The sequence below is a fragment of the Peromyscus maniculatus genome, chromosome 10 (genome assembly GCF_049852395.1).
Source record: "Peromyscus maniculatus bairdii isolate BWxNUB_F1_BW_parent chromosome 10, HU_Pman_BW_mat_3.1, whole genome shotgun sequence".
NCBI classification, from domain to species: domain Eukaryota; kingdom Metazoa; phylum Chordata; class Mammalia; order Rodentia; family Cricetidae; genus Peromyscus; species Peromyscus maniculatus.
Genome location: NC_134861.1, coordinates 84,305,974 through 84,331,929, shown reverse-complemented (window position 1 = coordinate 84,331,929; position 25,956 = coordinate 84,305,974). Strand labels below are relative to the sequence as shown.

Genomic DNA, 25,956 nt, shown 5'->3' with positions numbered 1-25,956 from the left:
GTGTGTGTGTGTGAGAGAGAGAGAGAGAGAGAGAGAGAAAGAGAGAGAGAGACAGAGAGAGAGAGAGAGAGAGAGAGAGAGAGAGAGAGAGAGAGAGAGAGAGAGAGAGAGAATTCCAGACAGACATGGATGTTTTGTCTGTTTCCCTGGGTTTAATTGGAAATATGCTGGCATTGTCCCTCCAATACAGGGTAGTAGCTGCACTAAGAGTATTGTTGATCGTATATTCCCATCAAAGCATATAGCTTCTTTTTCTGAAAACAAAAGTTTTGCTTTTTTCCCTGCAGGCATTTTTAGTAGAAGCCCCCATGTTCCTCCCCTGTCTGACAGTGGCCTTTGCTAACGTTGCCCAGGCTGGTCTGTATCTTGAGTGGTCTTCCCACCTTCACCTCTCAGGGCTGAACTTGCTAAGGAAAGCCCCTCCATGCTTCCTCTGCCCCAGCATCAGAGGGTTTGGTTCTTGGTGTCTTTTCTTCTTATTGAAACATGAGTGATATTGACATTCCCAGTGCCACAAGGCTGTCTTCTGATCAAATATTTCTAACATTTGGCATAATATTATATTAAACTCTAGCCTTTCTGTGGATGCAAGAGGAGGAGGAAAGGGTTCTCCAAGTTTCCCGGAAGTGTGTGTCTGTAGCTCTTTGACATATGACAGATGTTATGATTAAGTTAGAAAATGAGTAACTATTGAAGGGGATGTTAAGACTTTACATATTCTATTTTTTTAAACTATGTTAGAGATATACTTGGGGTTATGTGGCACTGTCTGTACATCCATTCCCACAGCATGGGTCTCTGTTTCTACAGTCACCTTTAAGGTAGAGAAATTCCAGCAGCTTTGCCCTGCTTCCATCTGGAATTTGTGGGTCCCGTTGGAAGAAAGTCTTTTCTCAGTCAGGGCCTGAGTTTAGCTTCTGATAAGCTCCCTTTGCAAGCCTGGCATGATACTGATGTACCATACAGATTTGGAAAGTTGCCAAAGATGGGGGACTGGATTTACACCTGGGAGACATACTGGGTGCTAGGAAGAAACTCCCATAGGTTTTGAATTTTCAAGTTATGGTATCAACCTAGGAAAGTTTCCTGATATGTGCCTGAATGCTTGCTGATATAGATGGTTTTTTTTTTGAGGTATTTTAAACTAAACTATATAGAATCCTAGCTGTCATCTTTAGAAACTGAAGAAAGGAGCATAAGAAAGCGTTACTATTCTCCCATATCCTGGTCTCTAAAACAAACCTCACTGTTGATGATTTCTCCTTGTAGACATTTCAGTGCAACTAAAATCATGGATGTCTAGTGTACTACATGGTCTCTGGGACTGCTGTGTGTGTCCTGGAGGTGGAACGTGTAAGCCCTCCAGAGGGGGTAGTGTGTGAATCCTGAAGGTGATGGCCATTTTCATATTCCTGTGCATGGCATAGCAATGCTTGTGAGGATTAGTATCTATCAGGGAATCAGGATTCAGCACACCTGAAGGTTGGAAAGGATCAAACTGATCTAGTCTGTGAGACGAAAGGTGAGCCCTGGATGCCTTGGTTGTGACAGTCCACAAGATGGAGTTATTCTGCATGGTGTACCATCTCCACACTGAACACTGGAGTAGATAATATTGCCTTTGCCAACTGAAGTCCAAAGTGTGAGCACTCAACTAAGTGTGCCAAAGATGTGACCAGGAACTATACAAGGTTAAAAACTTCTGCTATATGATTGTGGATGTTCCTTTTTAGGCCACCATTGTAGGAGATACAACTTGTTTGGGGGGAGCAAAGTCTGACCAACTTTCTCAATAAATTTATAGCACACTAAAAAAATGAGATGAGAAGAATAAGGAAGTTTTCCTTGCACCCCAAGAGCATATCAGCTAGCACACAGGTATAAATATGTTTGTATTTGAACATGTTTGTTCATACAGAAAGGTTAGAAATAGTGCCATAATGCAGTAAGGATTACCATGCAGACTTGCTTCCATGAAAAGTCCTTACTGATATATAGGTTTGCATTGTGTCTTTCTTTCTTTTTGCTGTTCTTAAGTATATATGTTAGAATAAGGTCTTTTCCACAATGTTCACACTAGTCTAGTGATCTGGCTGGTAATACATTTATTATATGTTAGTATGAGAAAGATACCTGGCCCCCCTTTCCCCCTCTCTGAGTGATTAAGAGATATCAGGACTGAAACAAATAGGTGGGATATATTCTTGTCTGGGTATTTGCTTTGCACCTGCTTTTGAATTCTATTGCTACCGCTCTGTAGCACTGCCTGCACAGCTCTGCAAAACTGGACTCTAGAGGAGTTGTGGTGGTATTGTGTTCCCCAAAATTCTGTGCACCTTAATAAACTTATCTAGGGTCAGAAAACAGAACAGCCACTAGATATAGAGGCCAGAAAATGGTGGCACACATGCCTTTAATCTATCACTTGGGAGGCAGAGATCCATCCGGATCTCTGTGAGTTTAAAGCCACACTGGAAACAGCCAGGCATGGTGACTCATGCCTTTAATCCCAGGAAGTGATGGCAGAAAGCAGAAAGGTATATAAGGCACGAGGACCAGGAACTAGAACTGGTTAAGCTTTTAGGCTTTGAGCAGCACAGTTCAGCTGAGATTCATTTAGTATGAAGACACAGAGGTTTCCAGTCTGAGGAAACAAGATTAGCTGAGGAATTGGAGAGGTAAGGTGGCCGTGCCTTGTTCTGTTTCTCTGATCATTGCGTTCACCCCAATACCTAGCCCCAGGTTTGATTTTTATTAATAAGAACTTTTAAGATTCATGCTACAAGGAGTTTAGCCAGTAACATCTCTTTTTTGTTCCTTTTGCAAAAAGAGGCAGTAAATGTTACCTTCATGCTTCCTAAATGCATAGGGAATATCTAAAATATAACTAATATATAAGCCCCAAATTTGAATTTGAGTAATAATTAATTGAGGTTTACCTCTTCCTAGACTAGCGATATCACCACATGAAAAGGGAAGGATCACCACCCCCCACCCCCCAAATAAACCTCTGAGTATGTAGTCAACTGATTTGTGATAAAGATGCCAGGAACATACCCTGGGGGAAATAATAGTTTGTTTCACAACTCATGCTGAAAAAAACTGGATGTCTATAAGAAGAATAATCCATATCCTTTATCTCATACTGTTTATAAAAATCAGTTATTTTAAAGATCCCAACATTTGATCCTAACCATCAATATTCTAGAAGAATACAGTGAAAAAATCTTCATGACTTTGATTTGAGTAATACATTTTAAAATTCTGTTTTCATTTTCATATATAGCTAAAGTACAGGCATTGAAAGCAAAACCAGCCAAGTAGGATTAGAGCTAATTCAGAAAATTGAACATAGCAAGGTAGAAGTGTAAAGGTGTCATACAGAAATCATTTGCAAACCATATATCCAATGGTTAATATGTAAAATACGTAAAGAACTCTTATCACCTGATAGTCAAAAAATTGTTTTAAAAATGTGTGACTTGAACAGACCCTTCTCCAAAGATGACGGACAATAGATACGTGGAAAGGTGCTCCACCGCACTCATCACAGAAGTGCAAGCCCAAACCACCAACAAACTCCACCTCCCACTTGGTGAAATGCCTGTTAGCAGCAGAAAGGCAAGTGTTAGATCTAAAATGGACCCTCACAAACTGATTGTGGGAGAGTGACTTGTGATAGGCACTGAAAAAAAGTATAGAGCTCTTTAAAAAAGATGAAAAGTAGGACTCCTGCATGACCCAGTACTCACGCTTTTGGCTACAAATAGAAAGGAAATTTAATAGTTGTCACAGAGAGATGTTTTCATCCCATGTTCATTGCCACGCTTTTAATGAACAAGATATAGAAACAATATAAGTGTCTGTCAGTGTATGAAGTGAAGAGAAAAGGGATGCAGGCAGACAATAGGTTTCTTCAACTTAGAAAAGAAGGAAATATTGGCACTCATAACTAGATAAAAGTTACATGAAACCTCTGTATTAGTTGATGGAACATCTGTATTATTTCTTATAAATGCAACAGAATCTATAGTTGCTTTACCGTCCCTTTGGCATATGTGTGTGAACATTCTCTCCAGTGCCTAGTGTCTCTGTGTCTGGGCAGCCCTTCTGCTGGGGGAAGATTTGCCCTGTGTTCTTCCAGTTTGGATTTCCCTGGTGACAAGTGGCCTTGTCCATGCATATGTCACAGTCATAGCTTCTCTAAACACGTGAAAATGTGTTCCTGACTTTTTCCGTTTTCTGATTGAAGTTTCTCTTTCTCCCCTCTCCTTTTTTAAAGACTGTAATTGATTTGAACATTTTTTCCCACGTTTATTCTCAAATCTTTATCGGATAACTTCTCTCTAGTCATCTCAGTGTCAGTATCCATTTTCTTTTTTCAGTTTAGTTTGGTATTTTCCAGACTCTTGCTGTGATGAGTGATTTTTTTAATTGAAATTTGGAGGTTTTTCATGTGTTATGATATTTTGGATCTTTTTGAAATCTGTTTTAACTGGCTTTCACCAACCTCCCCCTTCCCGACATTGCTGTGACAGATGGAGTGAGGGAAAGGCTGCCTTGTCGCAGGCAGATGAAGCTCTTGGCTGCTGGTCATACCTAAGGACAGTGACTCCGCATGGCAGCTGTAGAGGAGTAGGATGCTGACCCTCCATGCCTTCACTGTAATCACGTTGAGTGTGACCTCCACTAAGAGCTCATCTCATTGTGCAATGATGGAAGAACTAAAGACTCACATACCATTAAAGCACCCCCGTGCTTTAATGAGCCTCAGTATGGTGCCTCAGTATGACACTGTTTATCTTCTATGTGATCCTTCTGACAACACAATAAAGTCAGGAAGGACTGGTTACTCACTGATATGAAACTCCTCTCTTACTACCAGGGTTTCTTACACAGAAATGTTGAGAGACACTCTGACCATCCATCTTCCCTGCCCCCAAGAAAGTGGTAGTGTAGACGTTCCACTTAACCTGGGATGAACATGGCTGTGTTGGTCTTGAGTATTCCCCCTTGTCTGTGGCTGAACTGCAGCTGTTATTGTTGAAAGTTTTTTTTTGTTTTGTTTTTGTTTTTGTCTTCCTTGGCTAACCTGTTCTTGGTACTTTGACTAAGAGAACATACTCTTGTTTTTTATTTTATTTTATTTTTTTTAAAGTATGTACCTATTGATATTTCTGAGATGCTAGACTTTTCCCATACCACACCTGTGATATATAAAGACACAACGATCCGGCACTCACTATTACAATGATGATCCAGCCTTCTCTTTCTACCTTTTATTGTTTTACCCTTCATTTTCCCTGTTGTATATGTGATATATCCAATATTTATTCCCATTTGAGCACTTCTTGGCACAGCTCTAATTTTTCTGATATTTGTGTCTTGTGATAACTGTATGGGAATTTCCCCCATACTAATACACATTATTATCAGTGATTACAGGTGAATTTGAGATGTATCGAACTGACTTCTGGTCTTTTGGTTTATCTGTATCTTCTATTTTTTTGAGGCAACTTCTTTCTATGTGGTGGATGCTTTGAACTAAGGCCCATTGTTACAGCCTCCTGAGTCCTAGGATTGCAGATATGTGTGTCACTGCATGTAGCTTCTGGCCCATAATTTCTTTTTATTCTTTGATGGTTTCATACATGTGTATAATGAATTTTAGTCATGTTCACTCCCATTGCCTTCTCTTATCACTCTTCCCTCTCCCCACTGACACTTCTTCCCAACAAGTCCCTCTTGTACTTTCATGTAGTGTGTGTGTGTGTGTGTGTGTGAGAGAGAGAGAGAGAGAGAGAGAGAGAGAGAGAGAGAGAGAGAGAGAGAGAGAGAGAGAGAGAGAGAGAGGGAATTTAATTAGGGTGGTTTGCATGAGCATGGGTGGGAGGAACATGGACTATTTATCAGTGGCTACATCATTAAAGAAAGTGACATCCTATTGCTCTGTATCCACAAACTGTCAACCCTTGCTCAGGGAGTGTCAGAACCTAATAAGGACCTCCTACTTCCATGATGAAAGGTTGAAGAGCCCAGTGTTGTGCAGGTTATGTGCAGGTAACCACAGCTGCTGTGAGTTCATGAGTGTGATGAGCATGCCATGTCCAGAAGATGTCTTTTTACGCACACCTTCCCAACCACTGGCTCATGAGTTATTTTTTGTACACTCTTCTGCGATGTTCTTTGACTCTTGGATAGAGAACCTTGAATGGCAACCCACGTAGGACCGAGCATGCCACCATCATTAATTCGTAGCACTTTGAGAACTTAGGAGTCTCTGCATTAACCACTGTCCACTGCAATAAGGAGTTTCCTTCAATGAAGAGGTAGAACATCTGTAACCTATGGCTATAAATATATGAGTGGATTGAGAAGGCGATTTGACTACACACCCATTTAGCAAAACAAGCTCTGGACCAGGTTCACAGTAAAGGGCATGGGGTCCTTCCTGTGGAGCTGTCCTCAAACCCAAGCAGAAAGCCGTTGGTTGCCCCCATAACATTCATGCCACGGTTGTTCCAGGGAGCACATCTTGCCTGACAGGTCCTCATTGTATTTCAGAGGGTGCACATCTGGGTAAGACTGTTGATGACTTGCCTTTCCCAGCAGTCTGCATAACACCTTCTGGTACTATGAGTGCTAGCCAGCAGGGAGGAAGCTTCCAACTCAGTTCCAGCTTGATTTTTCCATATCCTGCAACCAAAATGTATGATGTCTCCAGCAATAATGGCCTGTTTCTTAGCATGAAACAAATCATTAGTGGGCTTTCATGAGATACTTAGCTTATGATAACTGTTGTAGAATGATTTATCTGTGGATAAAACAATTAAATTTCACCTTTCATTTTTACTGTTTTATGTGTGGCATATCCAGTATTTATTCCCATTTGATTGCTTTTTGGCACAACCCTGATTTTTCTGTTATATGTTGCAATTCATCCAAACTTCGCAGCTAAAGAAACAGTGATTATTTTGAATGGAATTGATTTTGACACCTTTCCTCAAGTATATATTGAGGTTGGGACAAGATAACATTGTGAGATAACCGACTTTAAAACAATTAGTAACATGTACTGGTAGATTAATTAGCCTATTTAGTGATGAAAGTAGGGCCCCCCCAATTTTGGAAGCAGAAGCAAGTTATGTCTATGTTCAGAAGCACTGTATAGGTACCTTTATATGTTTTATAAACCTACAGTAAATAGCTCTGTGTGTTGTTAAAAGATATTTGCCACAGGTCTTTCTGTTCTTGGCATATATTCCACAGTACCAGAGGTTGGATTTTATTTTCAGAAGAAAAATGATCAGTATGTAGTTTGTTTTTTATAGGCTTCTCTTCTTCTATGGAGCATGGAATTTTGGCGTTAGCAAAACTCAGATGCAGTGGAATTGAGAATGTATGAGTATCAGAATATTTCTAAAAACATTATTGCTCCTTATATTTGCCATTTATATTGTGGCACTCTTTTCCTTTTCCCAGACCAAGATTTCCAGATGTGAAACTCCGTTCTTGTTTCTAGGCTTTCCTTGTACTTATCTCAGGAATCCAAGGTATCTGCTTTGGTTACACAGCTCTCCATATCTTGGCTTGAGACTAGGGAGATGTGATCTCGCCTGTTCTGCATTCTTCACTCAAAAGCTTGGTTTTAGGACCCTTGTACTCTAAGAATTTATTAAAGACTAGGAGAGAGTTTATGTAGATCATCTCTAGCTATCTTTGCATTAAAACCCAAAACATAAAATTTTAGTACATTGATTCTTTAATTTATTTTAAAATAACAATAGTAAATGAATTTAAAAGAAATTAAACATGGTATACATGAATGTGAATAACTTTTTATAAAAAATGTCTGTATTTTCACAAACATCCATCAATATGGTATTTTTTTTTCACTCACCTCTTAATATTGGGCTTAATGGAGCACATGTTTTCCTATCTTTTAATTAAAATATATAAAGAAAATCTGGTCTTCTATTCTAGTTAGGTTTCTATTAAGATGTAATAAAACACTGTAACCAAAAGTAACTTGAGCAGGAAAGGGTTTATTTGGGTCATGCATCTCAGTCTCAGTTCATCATTGAGGGAAGGTGAGGCAGGAATTCAAGTTGAGTAGGATCTGATGTAGAGATCAGGGAGGGTTGCTGCATATCAGCTTGCTTTCCATGGCCTGCTCAGCCTACTTTCTTATACAATCAAGGGTCACCAGCCCAGAGGTGGTACCTGTCTCAATGGGCTGGGCCCTCCTACATCAATTATTAGTCAAGGCCAATCTGATGGAGGCATTTTCTCAACTGAAGTTCCTCCTCCTAGAGGACTCTAGCTTGTGTCAAGTTGGACAAAAATCTAACCAGGACATCTCCTAAATGTGTTATAATTGAAAGGGAATGGAGTATTTTAATAACTTTTAATATAACATCATAGAATATTCTTTGATTATACATGAAAGTGTAGCAATTGTATCATTTTCATTTATTTGCAATGTGGAGAGTAAAACCATTTAAAATATCTTTGTACTTTGTTACAACAAAAAATCCAGCACACTAGGAACTCTTGTGTGAGTGTGTGATTGTGTGGTTTCCTGTACTGATCAATAGGAAAGTCCTATTCCTAGAGTTGTGGGATGCTGCAGCACTGACATTATATATATCAAACCAGAAATCTTTTAGATTTAGAAGCTATCAACCTCATAGTGAATACAAATATCCCAAAGTTCTGATTTTTTTTTTGTTTGTTTGAAAGCATTAGTTTCATCATTGGCAACAAATCTCATCATTTATTTTCATGAAAGAGATAGGTTTATTCTATTTCTCTTTTTAGAGAATGTGTTTATAGATACCCACATTTGAGTGACTATAATTTATGTTAGTCATTATTTCAGATGGCATCTCCTGAGAAGGGGGGTGGTTCGGTTGACACTATACACAGCCATGCAGACGATTACCCCTACGGTTTCCTCTGCATACTGGTATGCACTTGAAGGCTATTTGCCCATGCAATACCCGTATAGACCACATAAGATGGCAGCCATTTCATATTTGTTTTTTTTTTTTTTAATTTTTTCTTTTTTTAAGATTTATTTATTTATTATGTATACAGCATGTATGACTGCAGGCCAGAAGAGGGCGCCAGATCTCACTACAGATGGTTGTGAGCCACCATGTGGTTGCTGGGAATTGAACTCAGGACCTCTGGAAGAGCAGCCAGTGCTCTTAGCCTCTGAGCCATCTCTCCAGCCCAAGCCATTTCATATTTAAGACTGAAGATTTAATAAAGTTGATGAATGTCATTGCTTAAGCAGGGCATTGTTAGGTGCCACCACTTTAAAAAATAATCACTGAAAGTGGAAGTGTGGTGAAGAATATGGCAAGTCTTTATACATCATTCCTTGATGTGTACTAAACTCCACACTTCTACTCACTGCTGGCTTTCCACCAGCAATGCAAATGCCAACAGCGAAAGGGGAAATAGACCTTTCCGTATAGAGGTAAGTAGAGTTCGCATCTCAAAGAATGCCTTTAAAATCATGTCTCTCAGGAGTCCCTAGGAGTCCACCAACCAAAAAGTGCAAAATCATCTTGCCATATAGTGTGTACTCAGGGAGCTGGATGTAATCTTAAGAAACATTTCTTGTTTCACATGACTTTATTTTTGCTTTGAAATTAATCATGAAGTATGGAACATTGGGGAAAGTCTTTGGTGCTGGAGCTGGAGAGGTGGCTCGGTGATGAAGAGCACTTTCTCCTCTTACAGAGGACTGGAGTTCAATTCTCAGGACCCTCATTGTGCGCTGTATTCCAGTTCCAGTGGATCTGCATGCTCTTCTGCCTTGGTGGGCAAATATATGGTAGACATAGATTCACACAGACACACATGTATACATAAATAAAATTTTGAGGCCACGTGCTAGTTCTAAGGGGGCAGAGGGTCAGTTAGCAAAGAAAGGAGAAGGAAGCTGGTTCTATTAATGTCCAGATAAGTGCTAGGTCCTGTGCAAGGCCCTTAGTGTATGTTATTAAGTCACATAATGACCTATAAGGCACTGTGGTCAGCTTTGGTAAGGGAGGAAATGGAGCCTCTGCTGTTGGGAACTAGGCTTACTACACTATTCCTATGGGTTGGGGTTGTAAGTCAAAACATTTCTTTTCATTATAGTAAAGTATCTTTGTGTCAGCTTTCATTAGCCCCTTTGGCTACGTGATTGACCGATTAGCTGTTGCTGTGTCTTTTTTTAAATTGAAAATAGATGTTTTTCATACAATATATTCTGATTGTGGTTTTCCCTCTCTCAACCTTTCCCAGATCCTCCCCACTTCCCCACTTCCCCACATCCTCTTCCTTTCTCTCTTATCTCATCAAAAAATAAAAAGGCATCTGCAAAATAACAATAAAAACAAAATAATATAAAAATAAAACAAAGCATAATAGAACAAAATAAACACACAGGGAAAAAGAGCCAAAGAACAAAACACAAGGAATATATAGATTCAGACTCAGAGACACACACATTTGCACACACAGAAAACTCACAAAACTAAAATTGGACATCATAATATGTAAGCAGAAGACCTATTAGGTTAAAAATATAATGCCCAAACAAAGCACTGTAAGACAAAAACCCTCCAAAAAATACTACTGAGTTCATTGTGTGTTCACAATCTACTGGTGGGCATGGGGCCTGCACTGAAGCGTGGTTTGTATACCCAGTAAGACTGGAGAATAATATTTCATTTGCAAGCAGTTATCAACTGGAGATAGTTCCTGGGTTAAGAATGGGGGCTTGTGTCTACTTCCCCTCTCAGTGGTGGGACCCATCTGGTTTAGACCCATGAAAGCCCTGTGCACGTTGCCACAGTATCTGTGAGTTCATACATGCTGTACCTAGAAGGTACGGTCATCAGTCCTGTTGTACCTAGAAGGCACGGTCTCTTTGATGTCTTCTATCCCCCCAGCTCTTAGAATCTTTCTGCATTCTCTTACACAAAGTTCTTGAGCCCTGGTGGGGAGGGATTTGATGGAGACATCCCATTTAGGGCTGAGTTTTCCAAGATCTCTCACTTTCTGCACATTGTCTGGCTGTGGGTCTCTGTATTGTTCCCATCTGCTGTCAGAAGAAGCTTCTCTGATGATGTCTGAGCAAGATACTGATCAATGAGTATAGCAGAACATTGTTAGGAGTCATTTTATTGCTGCCTTCTGTTAGCAGAACTGTAGTATTTGGTTTTCCTCTAGGTCCATGTTACCATATCTTTTAAATATATATCCGAACAATCTATTTTTTTCTTTATTGAGAAAACAAACACAATAATCATTCATTCTTCCACTAGGGGGCACAAGAGTGCTAGCTTGTTAAATACATAATGATCTATAAGTGGGTAGGGTTTGATTATGATTGTGGTTTGATTTATAATTATATATAAACAAACTGTTCATGGGATATTCTGAACAACTCTTCAGTTATTATTCCTGGCCATGTAGATGCTATGCAGTCTTTCCCCTGAAACCTATGAAGGAGATTTCTTCCCTAAATATGAGAAATAAATGAGATGCAATGTGGCTGGCAGTTGAGGTATGGATCATGTGATATGAATTGGCAAAAAAAGCTGTGAACTAAGTCAAGGAGATTGATTTTTGTTGTTGTTTTTCTCAAATGCATCTCAATTTGAACATTATTAATTTAACCTGTTAAGATCTCTTTTGAAGAATTAGTGTTTGAAGAACTGATACTCCCTGCGACATTAGCAAAGCTTTCATGGCATATGTTATAAGGCATTTTGTTTTTAGATATGATTTTATAGACTATTCCTTATTCCGTATCTATCATTTTAATATGGAGAGACATGAGAAGAGCCCCTAATATAAGTGACCAGGATCCTCATATGTATAAATGAGTTCCATGGGGGATAATTTTTAGTAAAGTTATGAAGTACCTTAAAAAATCAGAGGTTGGGGACTCTAAAATCATTGCATACTTATACCATTAATATATTTGCATTTGAGCAGAAATTTGGGACATTATAATTTATTGTCTTAATAGTCTTGCTACTTTAGACTTTAAAAAGACAAGTGGCAGGTACTCGAGGTGCATAAGTACAGTATTAATGGCAAGACACAAAGTCAGGAGGTGCTTATGAATTTACATCTGCAGATTTAGCAGTTAGTCATTGAGTCTGAAGAGGTTGAAGTGCCTATGGATGACTCTTCTGGTTTAAGTGATTATGGAAAATAGAAGAGAGAAACAATATTTATTGAAGGGGGTTTTGCTGGAGAGAGAAATGGAAACAAAATAAAATTGAACCTTGAAACAGTACTTGAGAATCTTCAGTGTGTCAGGGACACTGAAATACTTCCATCTTTTATTAACAAACGAGGAAGCAGCTTTGGAGAGGCCATTTGTCTTACCTGTGCCCACAAACTTGGAACTGGTTGGGATTAGAGTTCAAACTTCGTCTCTCTGAACTAAAGGCACACTCTTTTCCACAACAGATAAAAATGCTCAAGAGGATATACTCAGAGAACAGAAGGCAGTACATAAAATTACATAGACTAAATCCTTTAGAGATAGACAGAAGATGCCACTGGAGAGATGGGAGGAGTAGAATAAAATTATTGCATCCAAGGAAAGGAAAATTTGTCCCTTTCAACTCTTATTCTTTCTAGAATTTGTTTAACTGATGCATAAAAAAGCAAACAAAAGAAAAAAACTGAACATGGGGCCCAAGCAATGTCTGGATACATGTATGCACAATGCTATGTTCAAATCAATGTAAGCATATCTGTCTTCCAGTACTTATTTTCATCATAAGAACTTTCCAAATCGTTCTAACCTTTGGCAGTGTATGGCACATCAGTATTTAGAACTGCCCTGTTTTGCAGTAGCACATAGAACTTCTTTGTCTCGTCTTTTAGCAGCCAGTGATCAACCTTTTCTTGTCCCTTCTCTCTCCACTGTTCCCACTCTCCTCACTGTCAGAATAAAATCTGAGTCCTCACAGTGGTTGCAGGCATTGGCCGAGCCTCCAGCCCACCTTCCTGACCTGGTTTGGCTATCTGTTCTTCCTGAACCTGGTGAACTATGTCTTTGTCCCTGACCTGGTTGGCTATGTTTAGCCACATTGACCTACTTGTTCTTTTTGGAACGCCCTAACTTGTTTCTTCTTCTTGCTGTTCCCATTGTTAATCTTTTCTTCTACATGGTTGGCTCCTCTTGAGCCTTCAGGCCTTTTCTCCAAGTAGTGCATAGGTAGAAAATACTCTGGGGACCACTCTGAGAGCTTCTGGATTCAGAATCACTTCAGTACTGTTAACTGTTGCTAACACAAACATTTGTTTGTTTACTTGTTTTCTTCTGAGTGAGTATGTAGACATCTTGAGAGCCGGTGTTTTTCTTTCTGATACACATACCTCACCCCCTGGTACCTCTGTGGAGTGCTTGGCATGCCTCAAAAGCCCCATGCTTCCAGGACACTGCTAAGACTTCCTGAGAGCATGACTCCTTGATGACTTTTGCTCACACCCCATTTAAATACACACTTAAAATCCCAGGATAAAGGTCACACAGTTGAAACTCTAAGGAGCTCTGAGACTTCCTTTCTCAGCTGGCTCATGGAATCCCGGTTTGTCACTTCATAGAGGCTCTTTTTGCTTTTTTACAGTTGTGGGCATCCACATCTCACCCAACTGTCAGGTTGTTACAGTTTTTACTCTTCATCACTGCCAACAATTTAGACCGAATTAGTTGCTGGATCCCCACTGATACCCAGTATCTCTTTTTCCCTCCCTCATCTTCCCAGCACGTTGCCCAGTGTCCAGTACAAATGTAAATGTCCAATACTGTTACTGGTGATTTAAATTTTACAGTTAAAATGTGGGCATTTTTATAAAATATTTTTAGTTTTTATAGGTTTCAAAACAGACCCCATCTCTCCCACCCACATGACCACAAATTTCAACCTTTAAGAAATGTTTGGTTGCCGAGAGAGACTTTAGGAGAGAAATGAGGGAGGAACATCGACATACTGAATTTGAAACTTAAACACCAGGTTGGCGGAACAGAGCGGACCTGTAAGCGTTTTGACCCCTGCAACTCCTCTGGATTTGGGTAGGGGTGGGGCTGGGCCAGAAGCAGGGACAGGCGCTGGGGCCCAGCATCTCCTTTTACTCCAACTTTTCTTTGATAAAGCAGTCAGTGTTCAGTGGGGCTCCCAGCGTTTGGGTTTGGGCCTTGAGAGAGTGAGCTGCAGGTAGCTGTGACGCAGGTTTGCGCAGTCACTGAGCCGCACACACCTTAAGCCAACAGAGCCAGTCAAAGGCTGCAGTGTGTGACTTGAATCTGCGCCGTTTAGGTGGAACAGCACCTCGGCAATAAAAGCACGTTTATACCAAGTCCTTAAGAAGTTTAGACTGGAGGGCTGTCTCCAGAAACTGGCCCCTCCTTGCGCCAAGACCCATTTGTTTGTCTTGGCCGGCCGGCTGTGTCTGCTTGGCCAGGGCAAATGCCTGGATGTTAAATTGACGAAACACAGGGCCGTTGATACTTCTCAGTGAGGCTTCTATTTGGTTAATGGCAGGGTAGCTCTCTCTTTGCTCCTAGCCACCTGTAAGTGGTCAAGTAGAAAAACCTAACTGCAGAGATGTGGAAGAGGAAATTCTTCTTCAAAACAACAACAAAACGCCCTTACAAATGTATCGTTTATATTTGCCTATTTTAATATCCAAAATAGGTTTGAATATACCATAGAAGATGGTAAACAAAATCGCCTTAGCCCTATGTAAACAGAATTTGAGCAGCATAATGTTGAGGGGAGAGAGATTGACACTCCTTTAATAAGGTTAGAGAGTTGAGGAGCAGTGGGAAAATTTATTAGAATGATGAGCCCTGGAAAGGGTCTAGAGAAAGGATTTTTCTCCAGGTAATCACGTCTATTTCTGCTTGACATAAATACCAAACTATAGGTAACCTGGTAAAGATGTAACGGGTTTGGCCTTTTGCAAGCTTGTGCATTAGAAAGTTTCATATAGCTTCACTCCTGTGAAAGGGACTTGTGTTTGGTGCATGGGGTCACACTCTAGGAGGGTATCAGTCAGTCTGCAGGACTCTACATGGTTTCAGCAGCCATGGGCTTTCCCTGAACTTTTCAGAGCCATCAGCACAGAAGGGCAGAAAATGGAAATAACGGTTTTTTGTTTGTTTGTTTGTTTGTTTGTTTTTTATTCTGCTCTTTCAGAAGGGATTTATAGTATTGCTTAGGTTCTTACAGGTATTGATAGTCCATGGCTTTATCAGTTACCCATTCCAGCCATCTGCTCAATGATGCCAAACAACCTATCCTTTCCCATCTCACTCTCTCAATGGTTCAGCTGTTTTATCATTTTCAGTCAACAGTTACAATGATCTGAATTAGGCATATATTATATACTTTCTTGATGGCAGTGCAAATTCATCGAGGAGAAAGTTTGATTTTTCTTTTCTCCCTCATCTATTGTTTAACCCTTGGTGCCAAGAAGAGAATCTAGGATATAGTGGGTGCTTATCAAAATGAGTTGAATGATTTTTATTAATAATGAAAGGAACAGTGAAAGATGAAGGTAGTGGAAGATGTAATGATTAATTCCAGGGTAGTAATATTCACAGTGCAGCTTGATGAAGTAGAGAAGTTCTTCAATTTTGTACCTATGGAATATTTATTGGAGCTCCCCATAAAATAGGAACACTGGATTTCCCGAAGCAAGCCATTCACTGACACTAAGTACATGGAACCGTGAAATTGGTCACAGATCAGGGAGCATGGAAGAGTCCACTGCAGGTTGCACAGGTATTGAACAGAGAGATTAGATTTGTTTTAATAAAAGTGTAGAGTAATCTCCGTTGGCATTTTTACTGTTGGCCCCTAAAACTATATAGGAATATTTTTTCTGGCCACCACACCTTTTGTTGTCCAAAGGATAGGATTTGTCCACTCTATAATTGCCATTAGTTGTTCCCATCTGTTCTCAAAGTACCTTAGCATTTCTGATGCTGTAGCACATGCTACCATAAACAGATGGAATTTACTGAAGACAAAACCTCTTGTCCGTGAAGAGAACAAATCTTGAGAGAAGATGTTTGATGTATGACAGATGGTCTGAGAAATAGCCTGTCAATTTAAGATGGATGATAATCAATCAATGAGTACCCTGTAATGAACTATACTGATTCTTCCCACACTTATATTTCTTTCTATATGATGTTGGCTTTTGATAACACTCAAGTCATAGCCTATTTTCTATTTCATATTTTTATGAGTGAATTTTGATGGTACAGAGGTATCTGTCTGCAGCTTTGCTGATGGTCCTTCCGAGAATGAGATAGTTCTGAGCAAGGTGTCTATGTTTCAAAAGCTGCATCTGATGGGCAGAACATATCCAGTTCATACCTCTTGAATTTGATCACCAGGTATTCTGAATGCATTGAACCTTTGTTTTATATCTGGGCATTTAGCTTCTTTGTGGTTTTTTGATCAGCGGTGATGTGGTAGCTCTCTGCTCACCTGCAGTTTGGTAGTTACTGTGACTAATGGTCTTATGATAAATTCCCACAGGGAGATAGTTAAGAATGTTTTTGTACTTCTTGAATTATGAACACATGATAACATTTTATGATGATATCTTCAGTGCCCAAAAATTCTTTTGATCTTCTAAAATAAGCAAAGGTTTTATGTTTAAGTTTATTTAACATTATGTTGTGGTGAACTTTCTTTTCTATACATTATTGAAAAAAATGATTCTTTAAATTTTAAAATGAGTGACAATCTGTTATAGTTCATTCTGGTGGCTGTTTTGGGGTGTTCATTGTCAAGTTTGCTTATGGCTTGTAATGATCAAATAATTTTCGTAAATTGTGCATCTCATTATTTTTTTTGAATAAATGTAAAGGTCTTTGAACTTGAATACCTCTCCAAACTGCATTATTACATTTCTATGTTCTTATTTCATGCAAGGACTCTGTAATGGTCATTCCCTAGGCCTTTTTTTAAATTTCCCTTTCTTGAACTGCTTGTGGCTCTTGACATTGTCTTTAAAGTTGTTAAGACATTTGTTTTCATATGTTATATGGTACATAATTATTCCCTCGTTAGCTCCACAATGCTGCAGAGGAGCAGAGAGAAACCAAGCAGCTCCTATAGCCAGACAAGAAATCTGTGATGGTTTAACACAGCCGGGTTCAAGCCCCAAACAAGACACCGACTAGTGCAAACAAGGAGATTTTCTTACATCTAGCCTTTCGTTTCCCACTTCTGTTTTAACGTCTCAAGTACTAAAAAGCCTCCCTAATCACTTAACTCCAAGATGATAGTGTTTTTGTCGACATTAGGAGAGTGATGGCTGTTAGTCATGGTAACTAGTATTTTTGTTTGTGCAAGGTACTAGAATTCCTATGTATTTTCTCAGTGAATTTTGTTAGCCCCCTTTAACAGAGTGGGAGAGTTCAGGCTTTCAGAAGTCTCTGGTCCTGGAGGTGTACACATCGTCCTCACATATTTCTGCCTAGCTGTAAAGCACTGTGTTCGTCTAGCAGTTTCCTGGCATGTTCATTCATTTTAATAATTTGCTTGTTTCCACATATCTTTTAAGAATACCCTCTCATTTTTGGTTTTATAAATGTGTTTGTCAAAATGCTAGTTCAGTTTTTAATTTTTATCCAATGTACTCTTTTATGTATTTTTAAAATTTTATTGATTTGTGCTGTGTGTAGCATGTGGGTTCAGGTGTGCGTGTGTGGTCAAGGTCACTACTTTGGGGAGTCGGCCCTTGCCTTTCACATTGTTGAGGCAAGGGCTCTCTTATTTCTGCTGCAGCCTGGTGTACTCCATATGAGCTGGCCTACAGACCTCTGGCAGATTCTCCTGTCTCCGTTACCCATCTTGCCTTAGGGGGTGCTGAGATTGTGGGGTGTACTCCACTGCATCTTTATTTTTATCTGGGTCCCAGGGATGAAAACAGACAATTATACCAGGCTTGTACAGCAAGAGAATTTACCCACTGAGCCAGCACCCTGACTCCACAGTATTCTTGATGGTTGGGTTTTGATGAAGCCGACATATGAGTTTAGATCCTTCATGCCCCAATTTTAGTGTGTTCCCCTAAAGCAGGCTGCCCTCTCTAAAGAGTCCTCATCCTTAACACCTCAGGTAACTAAAATAATATTCATACTTCCCCAAGACATTTCTAAGGTGTATATTATCAAATAGTAGTTTGTATATTTAATTTATGTTATAGAATATGAAACATTTTTAAGATGCATAAAGGATGTTTGGTATACAGAATTATTTTTCATTAGCCGATTTTATGAACATTTCCCATGTTTTTCTAGTTTCTGACAATTGATGACCACAGACGATAAACAAATGGGACCTGGCAAAATTTGGTCTTCCTTCTTTCTTTCTCTCTGCTGGGGGATGTCTCTCTGTATGCTGTGAATATATGTTGTTCCCACTGGTTAATAAATAAGCTGCTTCAGCCTATGGCAAGGCAGCTTAGAAGCAGGCAGGAAATCCAAGGAGAGAGAGACAGGAAAGAGAAAGGCCGAGTCTGGAGAGATGCCAGCCTGTTGCCCAAGAAGCAACATGCTATCAGACCAGTAAAGCCACAGAACATGGGGCGGTGCATAGATTAATAGTTATGGGTTGAGTTAAGTTGTAAGAGCTAGCTAGCAAGAAGCTTGCCACAGTGCTGTGGATATTGCTCTATATAAATAAAACACTGATGGCCAGTGACCAGGCAGGAAGTAGGTGGCCAGGCAGGAAGTAGGTGGGACAAGGAGAGAGGAGAATTCTGGGAAGCAGAAGGCTGAGAGGGGAGACACTGCAGCCACCGCCAGGACAAGCAGCATGTAAAGACTCTGGTAAGCCACCAGCCACGTGGCAAGGTGTAGATTAATAAAAATGGGTTAATTTAAGATAAAAGAACAGTTAGCAAGAAGCCTGCCACGGCCATACAGTTTATAAGTAACATAAGCGTCTGAGTGATTATTTTATACGTGGATTGTGGGACTGCGGGGTTTGGGGGAACCTGGAGAGAAGCCCTCCACCAACACCACAGGCCATACAGTTTGTAAATAATATTAAGCCTCTGAATGATTATTTTGTAAGTAGCTGTGGGACTATGGAGCTGGGCAGGACTGGAGAAACAGTCCTGCTACAACCCTCCCTCCCTTCTGTTTTCTGTCTGTCTATTGTCTGCCTTTCTTTCTTTCTAATTGAAAATATTTTTTTCATACATGCTTTCTGATTTCATTTTACCCTCCTCCAACTCCTCCCAAATTCTCTCCATTTCTCACCCACCCAAATCTACACTCTTTGTTTTTCTCTTTCATTAGAATACAAATAGGCATCAAAATATAACAAAGTAAGAGAAAATTAAAAAAAATAGAACAGGGCAAAACAAACAGAAGAAAAAGCACAAGAAATGCAAATAGATGCAGATGTACACATTTGCACGCGCGCGCGTGCGCACGCACGCACACACACATACCCCATAAACATAAAGCCAGAAATCTTAATATATACACAAAGGACCTCTTGGGGGTAGAATTCCCCAACAAAGCATTATGAGACAAAGAAACTCCAAAAATGCCATTGAATTTGTTTTGTGTTGGCCATTTACTGCTGGATATGGGACTGCCTTCAAGAGTGGATTGTATACGCAGTGAGACTCCACTGGAGAAAATTACTTTTTTGTTTATGAGGGGCTATCAACTGGAGATAGCTTCCAGGTTAGGGATGAGGGCTTGTGTTCTCTGATCTCAGTGCTGGGACTCCATCTTGCTTAGACCTACCTCTACAGGCCCTGTGTATGTTACCACAATCTCTGTGAGTCCATATGAGCATCAGCCCTGCTGTGTTCAGAAGCTTTGTTACCTTTGTGTCCTCCACCTTCTCGGTCTCTTACAATCGTCCCACCATATTTTATGCAGGGTTCCCTGATCCTTAAGGGAAAAAATTTGATGGAGATATCCATTTAAGACTGAGTGTTCCAAGCTGTCTCACTCTCTGTACATTGTTCAGTAGTGGGTCTCTATTTGTTCCTATGAACTACTGCAAAGGGAAGCTTCTCTGATGATGTCTGAGCAACACACTGATCTCTGAGTATAGCAGAATGCCATTAGGAGTCACCTTATGGCTTCGTTCAATTAGCATAACAATAGTATTTGTTTTTTCCCTAGGTCTCTGGCATATTTATTCTCAGGATCTTGGGTCCTCAAACAGTGTTGGGTACGGGTTATATCTGAATGAGTGAGCCTTAAGTCTAATCAGCTATTGGTTGGTTACTCCCACAAGCTTTGTACCATGATTGCATTAGTGCATTTTGCAAGCAGGTCACCATTGTAGATCATTGTAGATCAAAGAGTTTGTAGTTCACTTGGTGTTTACCTTTCACCTCTGGTAGCATGCACAGTACCTTCTAGTATGAACACTAGTCAGCAGGGATGAAAGATCTCTGGGTAGGTACCAGCTCCACCTCTCTGTGTTCAATTAGTTGTAGAGGTGTTGTTTTCAGCAATAGATCCTTACTACCAGTTTGAGGAGAGCAATAGCCTAGGTTGTTTGAAGGTTTCACATGGGGCTTCTTTGGCCGACAACTCAATTAGATGTAACCTATTCCCAGCACTGGAGGTTTCATTTGGTGACAAGAGATGCCAAGTTGGGCCTCCATCTCTCCCGTTATTTGGCAGTTCCATTTAGATCACCTTCATATGTGTATATACTTTCAGAAGTATGTACAGTAGTATTAGGTTTCCATACAATCCCTCAAATAGTGCTTAGTTTTGGCCTCCCCTCTTTGTATTTGTTCCATAACACCTCTTTTCCCTTACCTACCCTGTTTGATCATCTAGTTCCAGTCCCCTGGCCCTGCCCCATGCATCCATAGCTGTCTGTTTCTAGGGAGATCCATGCCTCTCCCCTAGTCCCTTACTCTATACCTAAATTCTGTGGTTGTATGGATTTAGCCTGCTTATTGAAGACTTAACAGCTAATTTCCATATATAAGTGAATACATACCATATTTGACTTTTTGGGTCTGGGTTACCAGGTGTCTTAGTTAGGGTTTCTATTGCTGTGGAGAGACACCATGACCACAACAACTCTTATAAAGGAAAACATTTAATTGAGGTAGCTTATATTATCAGAGGTTTAGTCCATTATGGTCATGGTGCAACATGGTAGCATGCAGGCAGACAAGGTGCTGGAGAAGTATCCAAGTGTCCTACATCTTGACTTGCAGGAAACAGGAAGTGGTCTAAGACACTGGATGTGGCTTGAGCATGGATGAGACCTCAAAAGCCCACCTCTACAGTGACAAACTTCCTCCAACAAGACCACACCCACTCCAACAAAGCCACACCTCCTAATAGTGCCACTCCCTTGGGAGGCCATTTTCTTTCAAACCATCTCACTAGAAATGATTTTTTTCTAGTTCCTTCCATTCATAGGTGAATTTCATGATTTCAGGCTTCTGTTACTGTTTTAGTTTTTTTGTATTTTTGTATCTGAGTAATATTCCACTGTGTAAATGTACCACCTTTTTTTATCTATTATCTTTGGCAGACATCTAGGCTATTTCCAATTTCTGGCTATTATGAATAAAGCTGCATTGAACATGGTTGAGCAAGTGTCTTTGTAGTAGGATGATGTATCCTTTAGGTATATGCCCAAGAGTAGTGTACTGGTTAGTTTGATGCTAACTTGACACAAACTAGAGTCATCAGAGAGGAGGGAGCCTCAGTTGAGAAAATGCCTCCATAGTATCTGGCTGAAAGACATTTTCTTAAATTAGGTATTAATGGTGGAGGCCCCAGCCCATTGTGGGTGGGGTCATCCTTAGGCTGGTGGTCCTGTGTTCTACAGGAAAGCAGGTGGAGCAAGCCAGTAAGCAGCACCCCTTCAAGGCCGCTGCATCATCTCTTGTCTCCAGGTTCCTGCCCTGTTTGAGTTCCTGTCCTGGCTCCCTTCAGTGATAGACTACAGTGTGGACTTGTGAGACCAATTAACCCTTTCTTCCCCAATTTGCTCTTTGGTCATGGTGTTTTATTGCAGCAATAGAAAGGCTAACTAAGATAAGTGGCATAGCTGGGCATTGAGGTGTATTGATTCCCAGCCTCCTAAGGAACCTCCACACTAATTTTCTTAGTGGCCGTATAAGTTTGCACTCCCACCAGAAATGGATGAGTGTTCCCCTTATTCCATGTCCTTGCCAACATGAGCTGTCATTTGTTTTTATTAATATTGTTCATTCTTACTGGTATAAGATGAAATCTCAAAGTAGTTTTAATTTGCAATTTCCTGATGGCTAAGGATGTTGAATGTTTAACAAGTGCTTCTCAGCCATTTGTGTTTCCTCTTTTGAGAATTCTCTGGTAAGATCTGTGCCTCATTTTGTAATTGGGTTTTTTTGTTTTGTTTTGTTTTCTTGATGTCCATTTTTTTAGTTTTTTGTGTATTTTAGATATTAGCCCTCTATTGGATGTATAGTAGATAAAAAATCGTTTTGCATCCTCTAGGCTGCATTTTGTCCAAATAATGGTATCATTTGCTATACAGAAACTTTTCGTTTTCACTAGGTCCCATTTATTAATCGCTGATTTTAGTGCCTATGTTATCGGTGTTCTATTCAGAAAGTCTATTCCTGTGCCAGTGAGTTCAAGGCTATTCCCCACTTTCTCTTCTGTCATGTTCAGTGTTTCTGGCCTTATGTTGACGTCTTGGATCCATCTGGAGTTGAGTTTTGTGCATGGTGATAAGCATGGATCTATTTGCAGTCTTCTACATGCAGACATCCAGTTTGACCAGCACCATTTGTTGAAGATGCTGTCTTTTTTCCAGTGTGTATTTCTGGCTTCTTTATCAAATGTCAGGTTTACATATGTCTGTAGACTTGTTTCTGGATCTTCAGTTTGAATTCCATTGATCAATGTGTCTGTTTTTATGCCATTACCATGCTATTGTTATTATTTTAACTTTATACTATAATTTGAGATTGGGGATCCTGCTCCTTTCAGGAGTTCTTTTATTATTCAGGATTGTTGTAGCTATACTGTTTTGTTTTTTTTTTAAGATTTCAATATGATGGTGAAAATTATCCTTTCAAGTTCTGTGAAAAATTGTGTTGGAATTTTAATGGGGATTGCATTGAATCTATATATTCCTTTTGGTAGAATGGCCATTTTCACTGTATTAATCCTACTGTTCCACAAACATGGGAGATCTTTCCATTTTCTGATATCTTCTTTAATTTCTTTCTTCAATATCCTCAAGTTTTTAATTATATAAGTCTTTTACTTTCTTGGTTAGGAGTTATTCCATGTTTATTTTTAATTTTAATTTTTGAGGCTATTATGAAAGATATTGTTTCCCTGATTTCTTTCTCTGTTTGTAAGTTGTATATAGGAAAGCTACTGATTTTTGTGTATTAATTTTGTATCCTGCTACTTTGCTGGGCTTATCAGCTGTAGGAGTTTCCTGGTGGAATTTTTAGGGTTGCTTATGTATACAATCATATCCACAAATAAAGATACTTTGACCTCTTTCTTTCCTACTTGTATCCCCTTCATAGTGACATTTTTTTTTTTGGTGGCTTAAGCAACACAGAAGATAATGTAGCAGAGATAGTCCCATGCTTGTCTCTTTTCTCTTTTTCTTACAAAGCAACTGAGTTTTAACCCTGAGGGCTTCAACTTACTGACCTTTCTAAACTTAAGCCCACCTCTAAAAATTGTACTTGAATTAAATGCTGCCCTCTTAACAAATCACAGTGGTGGTTAAATGTGGTGATATATTGTGCACCCCAATAATACTTACCTGGGGATCAGAGGACAGAGCCAGCCACTATATTAGACATAGAGACCAGACAGTGGTGGCACACACCCTTAATCTTATCACTCAGGAGGCAGAGATCTGTCTGGATCTCTGAGTTCAAGGCCACACTGGAAACAGAGCCAGGCATGGTGGCACACACCTTTAATCCCAGCACTTGAGAGCTCATGTCTTTTCTTGGAAAGCACACATGCCTTTAATCCCAGGAAGTGACATGACTGGATGGACGAGGAGACAGGAACTAAGCAGCAGTTCAACTGAGACGTTCAGTCTGAGGATTCGTGGAAACAGGAACTCATGCTCTTTTGGCAAGGGATTTAGTAGAGGTAAAAACTAGTGCTTTGCTCTCTGCCTCTCTGATCATTCAGCTTTCACCCCAATATTTGGCTCCAGGTTTTTTATTGATAAGACCATTTAGCAATCCGTGTTACAGTTAAATTTCAATACATGAAGCCTTGGGAGAGGCTCTTACTCCTTAGCTCAACCTTAGCAGCCACCACTCATGTCACCATTGATTCAGACCTCCCCAAAGAGAACTGATCTCAAAGAAAGTTAATTATTTCCATTTTCAAAACTTGATCACCTATATTTATTTAGCCACTTACACTCTTAAATTCGCAGACAGTTTAGATACCTGAACGTTAACATCTGTTTCCTTCTTTTGTCAGTGCCTCCTGTTTGGATCTAAGCATTGATGGCCACTTTTCTTGTTTTTAAGCAAGAAGGCCACACGCATTACAGTTTTGTTTTAATTAATTTCATTATCTTCATGTTGGTCATCTGTGAGAAACTACTTGAGAGAAGCAAGTGAAAGGAGGAAAAATTTGTCAGAAGTCACAGCAAATTCTCCTCCAGGTTTGCTGGGTTCATTGCTGTGGGCCTGAAGTGAGGTGAAATATCATGGTGGTGTGGTAGAGGGAGCTGAGTACCTTATAGGAGCCAGGAAGCAGAGAAATGGAGAAGGAAAAGGCAGGACAACACATAAGTTCAAAGGCATATCCTAGGCAGCCTGCTTCTTCCAACCAGTCCCCGCCATCTCCACTTTCCAACCTACAAATAGTTCGTTCAGCCATAAATCCATCAATGAATTAGTCCACCGCATCGATCAGAGCACTCAGGATCCATTTGCTTCCCCAAAGCCATGCCTGTGAACACTGTATTGGGGGCATGTCAACACTGAATTCTCACGGGGCATTTCATACCCAGTTTACAATAATCTTTAATGATCAGAGAGAATGTGTTCATAGAGTTTTTCAGTGAAATTCTTTTGTCTTCTGAGTTTTATCTCATTCCTTATTTGTTGTTTTGAGGCACAGATTATGGTGATTTCCATTTTAAAGCAGCACAAATAAAGATACAAACACAAATATCAATAATGCATGAACATAAGGTTTTGCCACTGTTCTCAGGCCCTGGCTTCAGGAAAAGATAGGGGACCTTTAGGAGATGAACACTGCGAGAGATTAGTAGGTTCTTGTGTAAGTGTACACAGCCCTTTTACAGGTGAAAGTACTTGCAGAAATGACTTGAAATGATTCCTAATGTGTTTCTCCTTTGTAGAGTTTAGCACATTTAAAGCAGCTCATTCATGGACATGGCTCAGGGAAATTGTACTGATTTCAGGAGTGGTGGAGTCAGGATTTGTGGAGCTAGGAACTTGTATAATTTTGCAGACCACATCCTAGAAGAATGGATATAACATTATGAATAAAAAGCGGGTACAATAATGAATATTTAACATGAGAAAAAAAATGACAAATTTGATTAGGTTGACCAATTTCACTGACAGCACAGAATCTGGAGATGTATTCATTTCATTAAAATGATAGCTTGACATAGCTCTACATGCTTCCCTCTGCATTTTGGGTCTGATACTATCAATGCCTCTTTCATTGTAAGTGATTTTACAATACAATTTTATTTAGGGAACAGGAACTGGCACTTTTTTCTCTTAGCGTAGTTGAGTTGTTTTTGTATGTTTTAAGACTGGAGCTTGAGAAGCATGTAGCCGTCTTTTCTGCAGCCACCCTTTGATTCTTTGCAGTACTGCCACTTACTGGTTCCCGTTGATGGCTGTGGTGTGGATGAATATCCCCAAAGGCCG

General features: G+C 39.8%; 1 protein-coding gene across 4 annotated transcripts in view; it reads left to right on the top strand.

Annotated features, from left to right (window-relative positions):
* The window catches only part of Adamts3 (ADAM metallopeptidase with thrombospondin type 1 motif 3), a 227,076-nt gene that overhangs the window by 56,266 nt on the left and 144,854 nt on the right, over nt 1-25,956 (top strand). The gene's annotated exons all lie outside the window — the stretch shown is intronic.